Genomic DNA, 15,058 nt, shown 5'->3' on the forward strand with positions numbered 1-15,058 from the left:
AGTGCAGAGTAGTGAGTGCAGAGTAGTGAGTGCAGAGTAGTGAGTAGTGAGTGCAGAGTAGTGAGTGCAGAGTGGTGAGTGCAGAGTGGTGAGTGCAGAGTGGTGAGTGGTGGGTGAGTGCAGAGTGGTGAGTGCAGAGTGGTGAGTGCAGAGTGGTGAGTGCAGAGCGGTGAGTGCAGAGCGGTGAGTGCAGAGTAGTGAGTGCAGAGTAGTGAGTGCAGAGTAGTGAGTGCAGAGTAGTGAGTGCAGAGTAGTGAGTGCAGAGTAGTGAGTGCAGAGTAGTGAGTGCAGAGTAGTGAGTGCAGAGTAGTGAGTGCAGAGTAGTGAGTGCAGAGTAGTGAGTGCAGAGTAGTGAGTGCAGAGTAGTGAGTGCAGAGTAGTGAGTGCAGAGTGGTGAGTGCAGAGTGGTGAGTGCAGAGTGGTGAGTGGTGGGTGAGTGCAGAGTGGTGAGTGCAGAGCGGTGAGTGCAGAGCAGTGAGTGCAGAGCAGTGAGTGCAGAGCAGTGAGTGCAGAGTAGTGAGTGCAGAGTAGTGAGTGCAGAGTAGTGAGTGCAGAGTAGTGAGTGCAGAGTAGTGAGTGCAGAGTGGTGAGTGCAGAGTGGTGAGTGCAGAGTGGTGAGTGCAGAGTGGTGAGTGCAGAGTGGTGAGTGCAGAGTGGTGAGTGCAGAGTGGTGAGTGCAGAGTGGTGAGTGCAGAGTGGTGAGTGCAGAGTGGTGAGTGCAGAGTGGTGAGTGCAGAGTAGTGAGTGCAGAGTAGTGAGTAGTGAGTGCAGAGTAGTGAGTGCAGAGTGGTGAGTGCAGAGTGGTGAGTGCAGAGTGCAGAGTGGTGAGTGCAGAGTGGTGAGTGGTGGGTGAGTGCAGAGTGGTGAGTGCAGAGTGGTGAGTGCAGAGCGGTGAGTGCAGAGCGGTGAGTGCAGAGCGGTGAGTGCAGAGTGGTGAGTGCAGAGTGGTGAGTGCAGAGTAGTGAGTAGTGAGTGCAGAGTAGTGAGTGCAGAGTAGTGAGTGCAGAGTAGTGAGTGCAGAGTAGTGAGTGCAGAGTAGTGAGTGCAGAGTAGTGAGTGCAGAGTAGTGAGTGCAGAGTAGTGAGTGCAGAGTAGTGAGTAGTGAGTGCAGAGTAGTGAGTAGTGAGTGCAGAGTAGTGAGTGCAGAGTGGTGAGTGCAGAGTGGTGAGTGCAGAGTGGTGAGTGCAGAGTGGTGAGTGCAGAGTAGTGAGTGCAGAGTAGTGAGTGCAGAGTAGTGAGTGCAGAGTAGTGAGTGCAGAGTAGTGAGTGCAGAGTAGTGAGTGCAGAGTAGTGAGTGCAGAGTAGTGAGTGCAGAGTAGTGAGTGCAGAGTAGTGAGTGCAGAGTAGTGAGTGCAGAGTAGTGAGTGCAGAGTAGTGAGTGCAGAGTAGTGAGTAGTGAGTGCAGAGTGGTGAGTGCAGAGTGGTGAGTGCAGAGTGGTGAGTGCAGAGTGGTGAGTGCAGAGTGGTGAGTGCAGAGTGGTGAGTGCAGAGTGGTGAGTGCAGAGTGGTGAGTGCAGAGTGGTGAGTGCAGAGTGGTGAGTGCAGAGTGGTGAGTGCAGAGTGGTGAGTGCAGAGTGGTGAGTGCAGAGTGGTGAGTGCAGAGTGGTGAGTGGTGGGTGAGTGCAGAGTGGTGAGTGCAGAGTGGTGAGTGCAGAGTGGTGAGTGCAGAGTAGTGAGTAGAGTAGTGAGTAGTGAGTGCAGAGTAGTGAGTGCAGAGTAGTGAGTGCAGAGTGGTGAGTGCAGAGTGGTGAGTGCAGAGTGGTGAGTGCAGAGTGGTGAGTGCAGAGTGGTGAGTGCAGAGTGGTGAGTGCAGAGTGGTGAGTGCAGAGTGGTGAGTGCAGAGTGGTGAGTGCAGAGTGGTGAGTGCAGAGTGGTGAGTGCAGAGTGGTGAGTGCAGAGTGGTGAGTGCAGAGTGGTGAGTGCAGAGTGGTGAGTGGTGGGTGAGTGCAGAGTGGTGAGTGCAGAGTGGTGAGTGCAGAGTGGTGAGTGCAGAGTAGTGAGTAGAGTAGTGAGTAGTGAGTGCAGAGTAGTGAGTGCAGAGTAGTGAGTGCAGAGTGGTGAGTGCAGAGTGGTGAGTGCAGAGTGGTGAGTGCAGAGTGGTGAGTGCAGAGTGGTGAGTGCAGAGTGGTGAGTGCAGAGTGGTGAGTGCAGAGTGGTGAGTGCAGAGTAGTGAGTAGTGAGTGCAGAGTAGTGAGTGCAGAGTAGTGAGTGCAGAGTAGTGAGTGCAGAGTAGTGAGTGCAGAGTAGTGAGTGCAGAGTAGTGAGTGCAGAGTAGTGAGTGCAGAGTAGTGAGTAGTGAGTGCAGAGTGGTGAGTGCAGAGTGGTGAGTGCAGAGTGGTGAGTGCAGAGTGGTGAGTGCAGAGTGGTGAGTGCAGAGTAGTGAGTGGTGAGTGCAGAGTAGTGAGTGGTGAGTGCAGAGTGGTGAGTGCAGAGTGGTGAGTGCAGAGTAGTGAGTGCAGAGTAGTGAGTAGTGAGTGCAGAGTGGTGAGTGCAGAGTAGTGAGTAGTGAGTGCAGAGTAGTGAGTGCAGAGTAGTGAGTGCAGAGTAGTGAGTAGTGAGTGCAGAGTGGTGAGTGCAGAGTGGTGAGTGCAGAGTGGTGAGTGCAGAGTGGTGAGTGCAGAGTGGTGAGTGCAGAGTGGTGAGTGCAGAGTGGTGAGTGCAGAGTGGTGAGTGCAGAGTGGTGAGTGCAGAGTGGTGAGTGCAGAGTGGTGAGTGCAGAGTGGTGAGTGCAGAGTGGTGAGTGCAGAGTGGTGAGTGCAGAGTGGTGAGTGCAGAGTGGTGAGTGCAGAGTGGTGAGTGCAGAGTGGTGAGTGCAGAGTGGTGAGTGCAGAGTGGTGAGTGCAGAGTAGTGAGTGGTGAGTGCAGAGTGGTGAGTGCAGAGTAGTGAGTAGTGAGTGCAGAGTGGTGAGTGCAGAGTAGTGAGTAGTGAGTGGGTGCAGAGTGGTGAGTGCAGAGTGGTGAGTGCAGAGTGGTGAGTGCAGAGTGGTGAGTGCAGAGTGGTGAGTGCAGAGTGGTGAGTGCAGAGTGGCGAGTGCAGAGTGGTGAGTGGTGAGTGCAGAGTAGTGAGTAGTGAGTGCAGAGTAGTGAGTAGTGAGTAGTGAGTAGTGAGTAGTGAGTAGTGAGTGCAGAGTAGTGAGTGCAGAGTGGTGAGTGCAGAGTAGTGAGTGGTGAGTGCAGAGTGGTGAGTGCAGAGTAGTGAGTAGTGAGTGGTGAGTGCAGAGTGGTGAGTGCAGAGTAGTGAGTGGTGAGTGCAGAGTGGTGAGTGCAGAGTGGTGAGTGCAGAGTAGTGAGTGGTGAGTGCAGAGTGGTGAGTGCAGAGTAGTGAGTAGTGAGTGCAGAGTAGTGAGTGGTGAGTGCAGAGTGGTGAGTGCAGAGTGGTGAGTGCAGAGTGGTGAGTGCAGAGTGGTGAGTGCAGAGTGGTGAGTGCAGAGTGGTGAGTGCAGAGTGGTGAGTGCAGAGTGAGAGTGCAGAGTGAGAGTGCAGAGTGAGAGTGCAGAGTGAGAGTGCAGAGTGAGAGTGCAGAGTGAGAGTGCAGAGTGAGAGTGCAGAGTGAGAGTGCAGAGTGAGAGTGCAGAGTGAGAGTGCAGAGTGAGAGTGCAGAGTGAGAGTGCAGAGTGAGAGTGCAGAGTGAGAGTGCAGAGTGAGAGTGCAGAGTGAGAGTGCAGAGTGAGAGTGCAGAGTGCAGAGTGCAGAGTGCAGAGTGCAGAGTGCAGAGTGCAGAGTGAGAGTGCAGAGTGAGAGTGCAGAGTGAGAGTGCAGAGTGAGAGTGCAGAGTGAGAGTGCAGAGTGAGAGTGCAGAGTGAGAGTGCAGAGTGAGAGTGCAGAGTGAGAGTGCAGAGTGAGAGTGCAGAGTGAGAGTGCAGAGTGAGAGTGCAGAGTGAGAGTGCAGAGTGAGAGTGCAGAGTGAGAGTGCAGAGTGAGAGTGCAGAGTGAGAGTGCAGAGTGAGAGTGCAGAGTGAGAGTGCAGAGTGAGAGTGCAGAGTGAGAGTGCAGAGTGAGAGTGCAGAGTGAGAGTGCAGAGTGAGAGTGCAGAGTGAGAGTGCAGAGTGAGAGTGCAGAGTGAGAGTGCAGAGTGAGAGTGCAGAGTGAGAGTGCAGAGTGAGAGTGCAGAGTGAGAGTGCAGAGTGAGAGTGCAGAGTGAGAGTGCAGAGTTGTGAGTGCAGAGTTGTGAGTGCAGAGTTGTGAGTGCAGAGTTGTGAGTGCAGAGTTGTGAGTGCAGAGTTGTGAGTGCAGAGTTGTGAGTGCACAGTGTGAGTGCAGAGTGTGAAGTATGTGAGTGTGTAGGGTGAGCAGTGTGTGAGCGTGCAGGGTTAACAGTCTGTGAGCGTGCAGGGTGAACATTGTGTGAGCGTGCAGGGTGAACATTGTGTGAGCGTGTAGGGTGAGCAGTGTGTGAGCGTGCAGGGTGAACATTGTGTGAGTCTGGAGGGTGAACATTGTGTGAGCGTGCAGGGTGAACAGTGTGTGAGTGTGCAGGGTGAACAGTGTGTGAGTGTGCAGGGTGAACAGTGTGTGAGTGTGCAGGGTGAACAGTTTGTGAGTGTGCAAGGTGAACAGTTTGTGAGTGTGCAGTGTGAACAATTCCAATCCAAACCACATAATTCCATTACACACCACATGCATACACTCCATAACACATGGCTAAAAGACATTGCCATTTACAATGCCATTAGCTCTAACTCAAATAAATCCGAGACCTATTGCATTTCCAATGCTTGTTATACATGCAATGAACTTTATTTAGAGATGTGTTTATTTGAAATAATATATGTATAGATTGAAATGGATTTATTTATGTATTGAATTTATCCAGTTGCTTGTATGGAACACTTATTGGTGTATTATTTTAATATTTCCAGCCTTTTTGTAAGACGAAACACGTGTTGGCAAGGCGTGTGCTGGAAAGTTTTAAAGAAATTATTTTGGAATAAAGATTATCAAGACTACTACATGCCTTGGATCATTATATTTTGATGAATATTAGTGTTACTGATGCTGTTTCTATTGGGTTGGAGTGGGTGATACGGATACCCATTGATTGTAACATATATTTGCTGACTTAATAGTGACTACAGGTGTGCTGTTCGAGCCCTTCCTTTTGTGTTTGAGTCTTGGGGGGTGGCGGGGGTCTAGAAGTTTCTCCCACTGTGGAGAGGTGTGGCGAGGTGGTTAGAGGCGGCAGACCTGTAAGCAGAGAACGGCCCGGGACCAGGGTTCAATTCCCGACGCGGCAGGGTCTTGGACCAGAGTCTACGAACTCGATAATTCTCGCCTCGGTGCCTACTCTAACCAGGGAACACACTCGGTAACTCTGGGCATTAAGCTTGCCTCATCTCTACAACGGCCCCCCACAGACGCCGGGGATGCCTGGTTTCACCCTGGAGATACCCAGAAAGGGACCATCTCACAGGGAAAACCAGGACGGGTTCCCCAGCGGTCTACAGCGCCAGGACACTCGGGTAGAGTAACAGTGCGCTTTACAAGTATCCAACATTTACATTTACATTTACACTTCAAAGGCTGGCAGCAGGCTTAATTATTGGCTGGAACCCAGCATTTATGCCAATTCCCCCATACCCACAAAACACATATCAACCAGCTTTTTTAGAGAGGGGCCAGAGGGGAAGAGGGAAAAGAAAAGGGACAAGTCAAGTCCATTAACAACATGGAAGATGCAGTGGGAAACTGCACATGCAGCAAATCACGGCATCAGCAGGCGGGAACAAGACACCAGAGAGTCTAATTACCAACCTTTCTCATGTAAGCTTAACTCCAACCGAGACTACAGTTCTTGAGAGAGTGCTTGGTTTTGTCCCAACAGCACGCCTAGACAAATTCCGGGTGCGCTGCGAGTTATCAGAGTTCTTTAGGAAAGTCAAACTCAAAGCCTACTTTGAAAAACTGGGACGTCTGAGGCATCCAACTCATCAGGCGATACAGGACTCAGACTGGGGTCCACGTTCCACCCACCTCCAGACACAGTCCCTGCTGAAATACTCGCCTTTGAACAGGCGGTATTCAAAGATTTTGAGGCATTTAAGCAAACAAGAGCTTTCAAGAATCTTAGTGCGGCAGAGTTTCAAGCAATTCAGTCCCTACAGTCCAACACCTCAACCGGTGGACAAGGGTGGGGGCATGGTCATCCAGGACACAGCTGACTATGACAAGGAGTGCAGGTGCCTCCTTAGTGACCTCAAAAACTGCACCCAATTGTCCACCAACCCATCACCGCAACTCAAAGCACAGATTACCAACTTGGTTAACTGTGCTCAGGCTAATGGGCATATTACTAAGCATGAAGCCGACTTCATGACGACAGGTCAAGGAGTTATTCCATACTTCTATACCCTACCTAATACACGCAAAAATAGAACGCCTCCTCCTGGACGCCTTATTGTGTCAGGGATCGGCTCACTGTTGGAGCCCCAGTCGCGTTTTTGTGACTACTTCTTGAAGACCCTCATTCAGCAGACCACCACCTATCTCATCGATACCAAGAGCCTCGTAGCCCTCCTGCAAGATCTTACAGTGGATGAAGACTCTACCATTCTGGTCTCACTAGACATTGAGAGTCTTTATACCAGTGTCCCCCAAGATGATACCATCAGGGTACTGAATGAGGCTCTTAATGAAGCTACCTGGGTACACCGGACCCCCAAACAATTTATCATAGAATGTGCCACTTTGGCCCTCAAACTGAATTGTTTTTAGTATACGAGGGATCTATTCCTATAATCCACATTCGTACAAACAACAGGGGCGTGCGTGTATGGGCAGTACCTTTGCCCCAAGCATAGCAGGACTTTATGTTCATCATCCTAACTACAGACAACCCCTACGCGTTCGGTGTATCTTTTTGGAAAATATATATTGATGACATTTTCATCATTTGGCAAGGACCAGAACGTCTGTTGTTGGAATTTATCAAGTGGCTTAATAACCGCGATGCCAACTTAAGGTTTACACATGTCCTTGACAAGAAGGAAATGATCTTCCTTGGTTATCTCCAAGTCAGAAGGGAAATTGTCCACCAAAACCCACTATAAACCTACAGCTAAAAACAACTTACTTGAGTTCTTCAGCTTTCATCCCAGACCACTGCGGGAGAATCTCCCCTATTGCCAATATCTGAGGATCAGGCGTAATTGCAGCAAAGTAGATGATTACCGCTCTCAGGCGGCGGACATAACGAATGTTATGTTATGTTATGTTATGTTATTAAATCTTTTCTATAGCGCTCGGCTACTCAGAAAGAGTGTCCCGGCGCTTTATAGGAGAAAGAGAAGAAACTGCGACATACTAACATAACACCAGATAAAAGAGAAGAAGAATCAGCCAGAAAATTTACAAAAGACAGACTACTGAGTGAACAGCCACGTTTTAAGGCCCTTCCTAAAAGCCAGCAGGCTAGTGGCTCCCCGCAAAGCCAGCGGCAGAGAGTTCCACAGCTGTGGTGCCAGCAGTCCAAAAGAGCGGCCACCAAGGCGCGCTTTCTTAACCCGAGGGACAACAGCCAGGTACAGGGATTCCGACCTCAGAGACCTGGTCGGTTGATAAAAGACCAGTCTCTTATGGAGGTACTTAGCTCCTCCCTTGTGAAGAGCTTTGTAGGCCAGGGTCAATGCCTTAAAGGCGATCCGCTTGCGGATAGGAAGCCAGTGCAAAGTTGCCAACAGGCCCGAGGCACTGGAACGCCTATTAAGACCAAAAATTGCCCTGGCAGCGGCGTTCTGCACTACTTGAAGCCGTTGTAGCAAGTACTCTGGAAGGCCCAGGTAAAGAATGTTGGAATAATCCAACCTGGACCCAATCAGAGCCTGGACTGTCAACGCCCTATGTTCATCGGATAGCAGGGGAAGAAACCTCCGCAGCATCCTAAGGATGCCAAAGCAGGTGCCCGCCACCCCCAGGATCTGGGATTTCAAGGTTAGCCTGTTATCCATCTTAACCCCCAGATTTTTTGCAACCTGAGAGGAACACGAGGGAGGGAACATATCCATTGGCCACCAGGTCTGCCAGTCTGGCTCTGTGTCACACCCGAAGAAAAGCACCTCGGACTTGTCGGAATTGCACTTGAGGCTGCTCAGATGGAACCAATGAAACACAGCCCCAAGGCAATCCCGAATACTCTCCCCATCAAAGTCACCTCCTCTTTTACAAGAAAAGAGGAGCTGGGTGTCATCCGCGTAGGATACGATCTGGGCGCCATGCGACTCCACCAGCGCCGCCAATGGGGTCATAATGATGTTGAAGAGGGTCGGGCTCAAGATAGAGCCCTGAGGGACCCCGACTCCCAGAGGCGGCATCGCGGCGGAATCAGGCGGAGCCCAGATCGTTTGCCGGCGGCCGGCTAGGAAGGAGGAAAACCAGTCCAACACCGTCCCCCGTAGACCTATCTCGAAAAGTCTAGCGAGAAGACCACCATGGGGAACGGTGTCGAACGCCGCCGACAGGTCTAACATCACCAGCATGACTTTGCCCCCAGAGTCCAGGACTCCTTTAATGGTTTCCGAGACCTCAAGGAGCGCAGTCTCTGTGCTGAAATGGGGACGAAAGCCCGATTGGGTGGCATGCAGGATCTCATTAGATTCAAGAAAATTGGAAAGCACGCCATGAACGTGCTTTTCCAGAACCTTCGTGAGAGCCGGCAACAGAGAAATAGGCCTATAATTAACAGGGGCCTTCGGATCTAGACCAGGCTTTTTAAGCAAGGGGATCACCATCGCCTGTTTCCAGGCATGTGGGACCACACCAAGCCTCAGCGAAAGATTTAGCAGCGGGTTAGCCAGCGGGTTGATCACCTCCGCGACTTTCGCTAGAAATTTAGCAGGGCATGGGTCAAGGGGTGAACCCGATTTTAAGTTTCCCATTAGAGCCAGGGAGTCTGAAGCAGAGAGTGGGGGAAACACACTCAGCGTCACCCCTGGCCCAGCCTGTGGCGATATGATGTTATCAGGTTCAGTCTGGCCCGCAGATACTGGTGCCAGGAATGACTCCTGGATGCGTTGGATCTTGCTCGTAAAAAAATCAGCAAGGTCCGTAGCCCAGGTACCTGAGGGTTTTTCGTCCGAGGTATTAGACCAGGGGGAGGTAAATTCTCTCACAATGGAGAAAATCTCCTTGCAGGAGTTGGAGGCAGCCTCCACTCTCCTGGCCAAGTAAGCTTTTTTTTCCAGGCGGATGTCCCGGTAGTAAGCCTTAACCACCGTTTTGTAGGTAACCTTGGCAGCCGTATCATATTGTGCCCGCCAGGCTCTTTCGGCTACCTTGCACGAATAAACTCCAAAGGCAGGGATACCCAGAGTGGATCCTGAAGAGGGGTTGCAAACGGGGCAGGACCCAACCGAGGGAGGTCCTGCTTGAAGACAACCCTAAACACCCTGGAGAAGCTCCACTGACCTGCGTTACCACGTACAAGGTTGCCTCTAACGCCACTGCCAAGTCAATAAACAAGCATTTGGCGTATTTTAGAAAGTAACAACAGAAAATGGACAAAACCGTTGTTTTATTACAAAAGGCCAGAAGCATTACGGACGCCTTAGTACACACTCGCCCAAGAAAAACTGGGAATGAGAAAATTCCAACTGTACTTAATGATTGGGGTCTGATTAGAGTCCTGGGCCATTTCCCCTGTGGAAATTGTAGCGTCTGCCATTTAACTGCACCCACTAAACCCCTAGCCCTTGACGCAGCGCTCGCATTCCAATTGCTATTCAACCTGATCACATGCCCATGCGGACTGAGGTATGTGGGCATGAACACACGCAAAGTAAAACAACGTGTGTGTGAACACCGAAGTAACATCCGGTGCAAAAAGAGCACAACCAAGATGACTGAACATATTCTGCAGTCCAATCATACAACAAACAACTTACGTTGGACAGTAATCGAACAGATACAATCTGGGAACAACTCATCACAGATACTGTTTGAGGAGGAACAATGGTGGGTCTACTGCCTTGCAACACACACACAGAGACTCAACAATAACATCCCGCGGGGTTCCATGCTACGCCGTTGAAACAGCTTAGTACTCTTGTTCATGCCATACCATATATGTGTCTTAGTTTACATATAGATCAGCACCTGGACACATATCTATTAGACACCCTGACAGAGTCTAAACCATTATCTTGACACAATCTGGGTTCCAAGTAATTATCATTATGAGTAAACATCCCTCAAGGTCATGGACGATTGACACATCCCCATGACACAAACTGCAGGGCCTCCATCTAACAAATTAAAACCTTAACAATTGACAATACACTTATAGGACTATACACTAGGGGATTTGTTAGATATGTTTTGACTCGCATTATACACTATAAATGTAATGCTTCCATAGTTGGTCTTGAGCAGAACACCACCTTATGGGAGATTATATTGGTCTGACTATTTTATCCAACTGTGCTTATTAGTACATCCTTTTTAATCATTACGCATACACAGAGAATTATGCGTTATACCTAAATCACACTCCTTTTAAATTCACCCCACCCACCCGGAGATACCCACTTGCAATTTAACACTCTCTCACAAGCGTTAACTTAATAAAGCTTTTTAAATTCAATCCACCGCGTCTCCAACTAGATCAAGCGTTCTGGTTTAGTCTTCAGGGGCGTACATCTGACGCATGCGCACGCCGGGACGTAATTATGTCGCCGTCTACGAGCCGCAAGCCTCCCGATGCGATCTAGGTTGCGCAGCTGCTTTAAAAACTCCCCAACCCAGTGTGGTGATATCCACAGGGTCCTCAGGAAGGGAGTATGCAGGTTCCATATAGGCACTGGGCTTTTGTGTAGTGAATATTGAATTCCCACACTCTTCAGGTCTTCGAAGGTAAAATATAATGGCTGTGATTTGAGTAACATTTTTTTCACTTGATTTTACCTCTACAGCGTGCGACTACAAGCCACCGCACCCCACCAGGACCCATGGTGTAAGGTTACTCGATACCTTAAGTAAGCCCTCTCCGTATTTTCAGTCTGCCTATTTTATGGATACCACGAGCCCCACGTTCGCTCGCATTCTGTGATTCCAACAGTTCAGTCATGTCCTTTTGTTTTTGTTCTTAATACTCAATAAAAATATCTAAATGATGGGCAACGCCCGTGTCGGCGTGCAGTACTAAAGCGCGCTTTTTTTATTACAAATATCACGCTGGAACTAGCACTAGAATTAGAGCTTGGTATCTCAAAAAGATACGTGAACAGCACAATGTGTTAGTGCTAACTACATACATATCACAAGCACAGATAGGCACTATAGCCTCTAAATTTACACATGGTCACCTTGGGACTATTCGAGTACGCAAACCACAATGTATGTAGTGTTATGTGACTTGTGCTGTCTTTCTGTATGTTTTCTTTTCTTCACAGATTCATACGTCTTTCACTAATGCAGAAGGCTCTGCTCAAACCGTAAGTCATACCGGTTTCTCAACACCACAGGTTAGGGTGCGCCTTAGCCTGCGCATTCCGCCGCGAAAGCCTCGCAAAAGGTGAATGGAGGCAGAAACATGTTGACCACACACACTTTAACACCACAAATGTATCTGGTCAATTTAGCCAGTTTCTGAAACATCCACCACACTGTTTTTAAGTGGTGCCTATTTCTCCATGAATAAAGTTTGTTTATGGATGAACTAAGCACTTTTTAAAATTACTTCCACTCACTTTTTCCCGCTTGCATCACCAATAAAACCCGCTCCGCTGTAGTCAGGCGTCGTAGCACACCAAGGCAGGCACTCGGCCTCTCTGGTGGAAACCCAATGATGAAGCATGTCACCAACTAGGTTGGCGAGTGAGGGTTAATTTTTACAAACAAGAGTGACCTCTTTTGCCGGCTCTTCTTTTCTTTTCTTTTGGTTGCACTCTTCTGTTGTTTATTAGATATTGGACCCTCAAACCAACTCTTCAGTTTACTCCTAGACCAGCGGATGACCCCCCAGAAAGATTGCCTTGTACTTCAGAGAAATTCACTCCTGGACCTGCAGAGGAGCCCCAGAAGGACTGCCTTGTACTTTAGAAGACTGCTTGACAGCTAGTAAGTAAGTAAGTAAAACTTTATTGTTTGATTAATTAAAATCATCACAATCATCCGTTTGTAGCATCACAGAATTTTAAAAGTAGCATTCATTTGAGGTTATAAAAAAAAAACGATATAAAATTAATTCACATGATTTTAACAACTTATTAGTCATGTTAAAAAAGGACACTTGGGAGCCGTTATTGTCGCGTATGAGTTAGCGTCTACTAAAAAATGAACACAAGGCGAAACCCAGAATTATGAAGATACAAAGTTGGCACTGCTAAAAACACCAATCTGTCGAAACAGTAAGAACACTACGTATGATGACCTAATGATCCCGAGACGCATAGTGTCCGTAAATTGTCTATATAAAGAAAGAATGCAGCCTCGAGCGGCTGCTATTTCACGGTACATAGGGGTAGAGCATCCCATTTAATGTTGACCATTGTTTACTTGTTGTCATTTCCGGTTGAAAATCTTATTGCTGCTCTTGTCATGGACTTGGTAAACCGAAAGTTAAGCATTGTGTTGTCCGGGTTCATTGATGCGAGTATGGCTTGTCAGCATGTACGTATGTCCAGTTTGTTCCATTCGCTTTTTAACATGGACTTCCGGTCGTCGAGAAGTACTGGACAGTGACATGCCACATGCTCGATTGATTCCTTGTCACTACCACACCCCCTGCACGCTACCTCGGTATTTGCACGTTTCCAACTCAGCAGATGGTACAATAATGGCCATTTGCCCATTCTGAGGGCCATGAATCTTTTTTTCCATAACACGGAGTAGGTGCATGACCGGTATGGGGCCATGACCCCTGGCTTAAACCATGGAATGATTGTCCAGGCGTGCTTACGTTTAGCAAGTTGAGCTCTGTCCGAGTGAAAGGTCCAGAGGCGAACATTCCTCTTTATATAGATTTTGAGTGCCTGCTGTGATGGATTCAAATTCCAAATTTCCTCCGAGTCCAGCAGTTTTAATGAATCATGTAAATAGCGCCGGTATGTTCCACCTAGCTGACCAACGGAAATTTCCTGCCACAGGAGGGCCTCCAGGCTTCCTTTTCTTGAACTACGCAGCTTATTGCACAGCCTAATGAATGCTCCTGCCCCTACCGCGTGGTGTTCTTGAAGGCCGAACTCAAGGCGTATTTGAGCAGGGGATGAGGATTTCGGCAGGTTCAACGCTTGTTTGAATATTCTTGTTGTTATTTTATTCACGAGACTATGGACAGCTAGCAGAGGTTTGCCCTGCTGCTTGAAACCTGCTTTGTACCCTCTGAATATTGGCTTGTCGCGTATGAGTTAGCGTCTACTAAAAAATGAACACAAGGCGAAACCCAGAATTATGAAGATACAAAGTTGGCACTGCTAAAAACACCAATCTGTCGAAACAGTAAGAACACTACGTATGATGACCTAATGATCCCGAGACGCATAGTGTCCGTAAATTGTCTATATAAAGAAAGAATGCAGCCTCGAGCGGCTGCTATTTCACGGTACATAGGGGTAGAGCATCCCATTTAATGTTGACCATTGTTTACTTGTTGTCATTTCCGGTTGAAAATCTTATTGCTGCTCTTGTCATGGACTTGGTAAACCGAAAGTTAAGCATTGTGTTGTCCGGGTTCATTGATGCGAGTATGGCTTGTCAGCATGTACGTATGTCCAGTTTGTTCCATTCGCTTTTTAACATGGACTTCCGGTCGTCGAGAAGTACTGGACAGTGACATGCCACATGCTCGATTGATTCCTTGTCACTACCACACCCCCTGCACGCTACCTCGGTATTTGCACGTTTCCAACTCAGCAGATGGTACAATAATGGCCATTTGCCCATTCTGAGGGCCATGAATCTTTTTTTCCATAACACGGAGTAGGTGCATGACCGGTATGGGGCCATGACCCCTGGCTTAAACCATGGAATGATTGTCCAGGCGTGCTTACGTTTAGCAAGTTGAGCTCTGTCCGAGTGAAAGGACCAGAGGCGAACATTCCTCTTTATATAGATTTTGAGTGCCTGCTGTGATGGATTCAAATTCCAAATTTCCTCCGAGTCCAGCAGTTTTAATGAATCATGTAAATAGCGCCGGTATGTTCCACCTAGCTGACCAACGGAAATTTCCTGCCACAGGAGGGCCTCCAGGCTTCCTTTTCTTGAACTACGCAGCTTATTGCACAGCCTAATGAATGCTCCTGCCCCTACCGCGTGGTGTTCTTGAAGGCCGAACTCAAGGCGTATTTGAGCAGGGGATGAGGATTTCGGCAGGTTCAACGCTTGTTTGAATATTCTTGTTGTTATTTTATTCACGAGACTATGGACAGCTAGCAGAGGTTTGCCCTGCTGCTTGAAACCTGCTTTGTACCCTCTGAATATTGGCTTGCTGCTTGACCCAGGACTACCAGAGTAACTCCAAGTGCTTCTTGGCTGTCCTCCTGTTCTAAGCTACAGAGACACCAAGAGCTCAAACAACCTCGAACCCACAATGGACCCTGTCTGACTTGAGTCCTGCCCTTCAAGTGGTGCTCACCCAGTCCTGAGCTCAAACAACCTTGAACCCACAATGGACCCTGTCTGAAGTGAATCAAGAGGTGCCTACCCCGTCCTTGATCACCCTTGAAAGTGGTGCTAACGGTGCCCAAACAGCCACCTGGGAGCCGATTGAGTAGGGTACGGCATCAGCATACTCCTGCGGCCGTGCCACTATCTGGTTAGATCTGATAATCCGGCTTACCGGGGGCCATCTGTAGTCAGGAGGCGTCCAGAGTTCTCACCTCGGACACTCCTATGCCCCTAGGAGCTACTGACTGGGCACTGGTAGCAATCAGCTGAAGCATCAAGCGTTCCTGCAGCTGTGCAGCCTCAAAATGGCGGCGCCCGGGGGCGTGGCTAAGATGGCGGCGGACTAGGACGTGTTTCACAGTCCCTCTGACTTCTCGCATTGTGTAGCGCCCTACCTGGTGCCCATCCACGCTGCTGACTGGGTGCATCTGTGCCCTCTTGCTGTCCTGGTCCCAGCAGTGCC

General features: G+C 49.0%; 1 protein-coding gene across 1 annotated transcript in view; it reads right to left on the reverse strand.

Moving 5' to 3' along the window:
* Window positions 1-15,058, reverse strand: part of TBC1D8B (TBC1 domain family member 8B) — a 1,086,956-nt gene that overhangs the window by 929,868 nt on the left and 142,030 nt on the right. The gene's annotated exons all lie outside the window — the stretch shown is intronic.

This window comes from Lissotriton helveticus, chromosome 4_1 (genome assembly GCF_964261635.1).
Source record: "Lissotriton helveticus chromosome 4_1, aLisHel1.1, whole genome shotgun sequence".
Taxonomy (NCBI): Eukaryota; Metazoa; Chordata; class Amphibia; order Caudata; family Salamandridae; genus Lissotriton; species Lissotriton helveticus.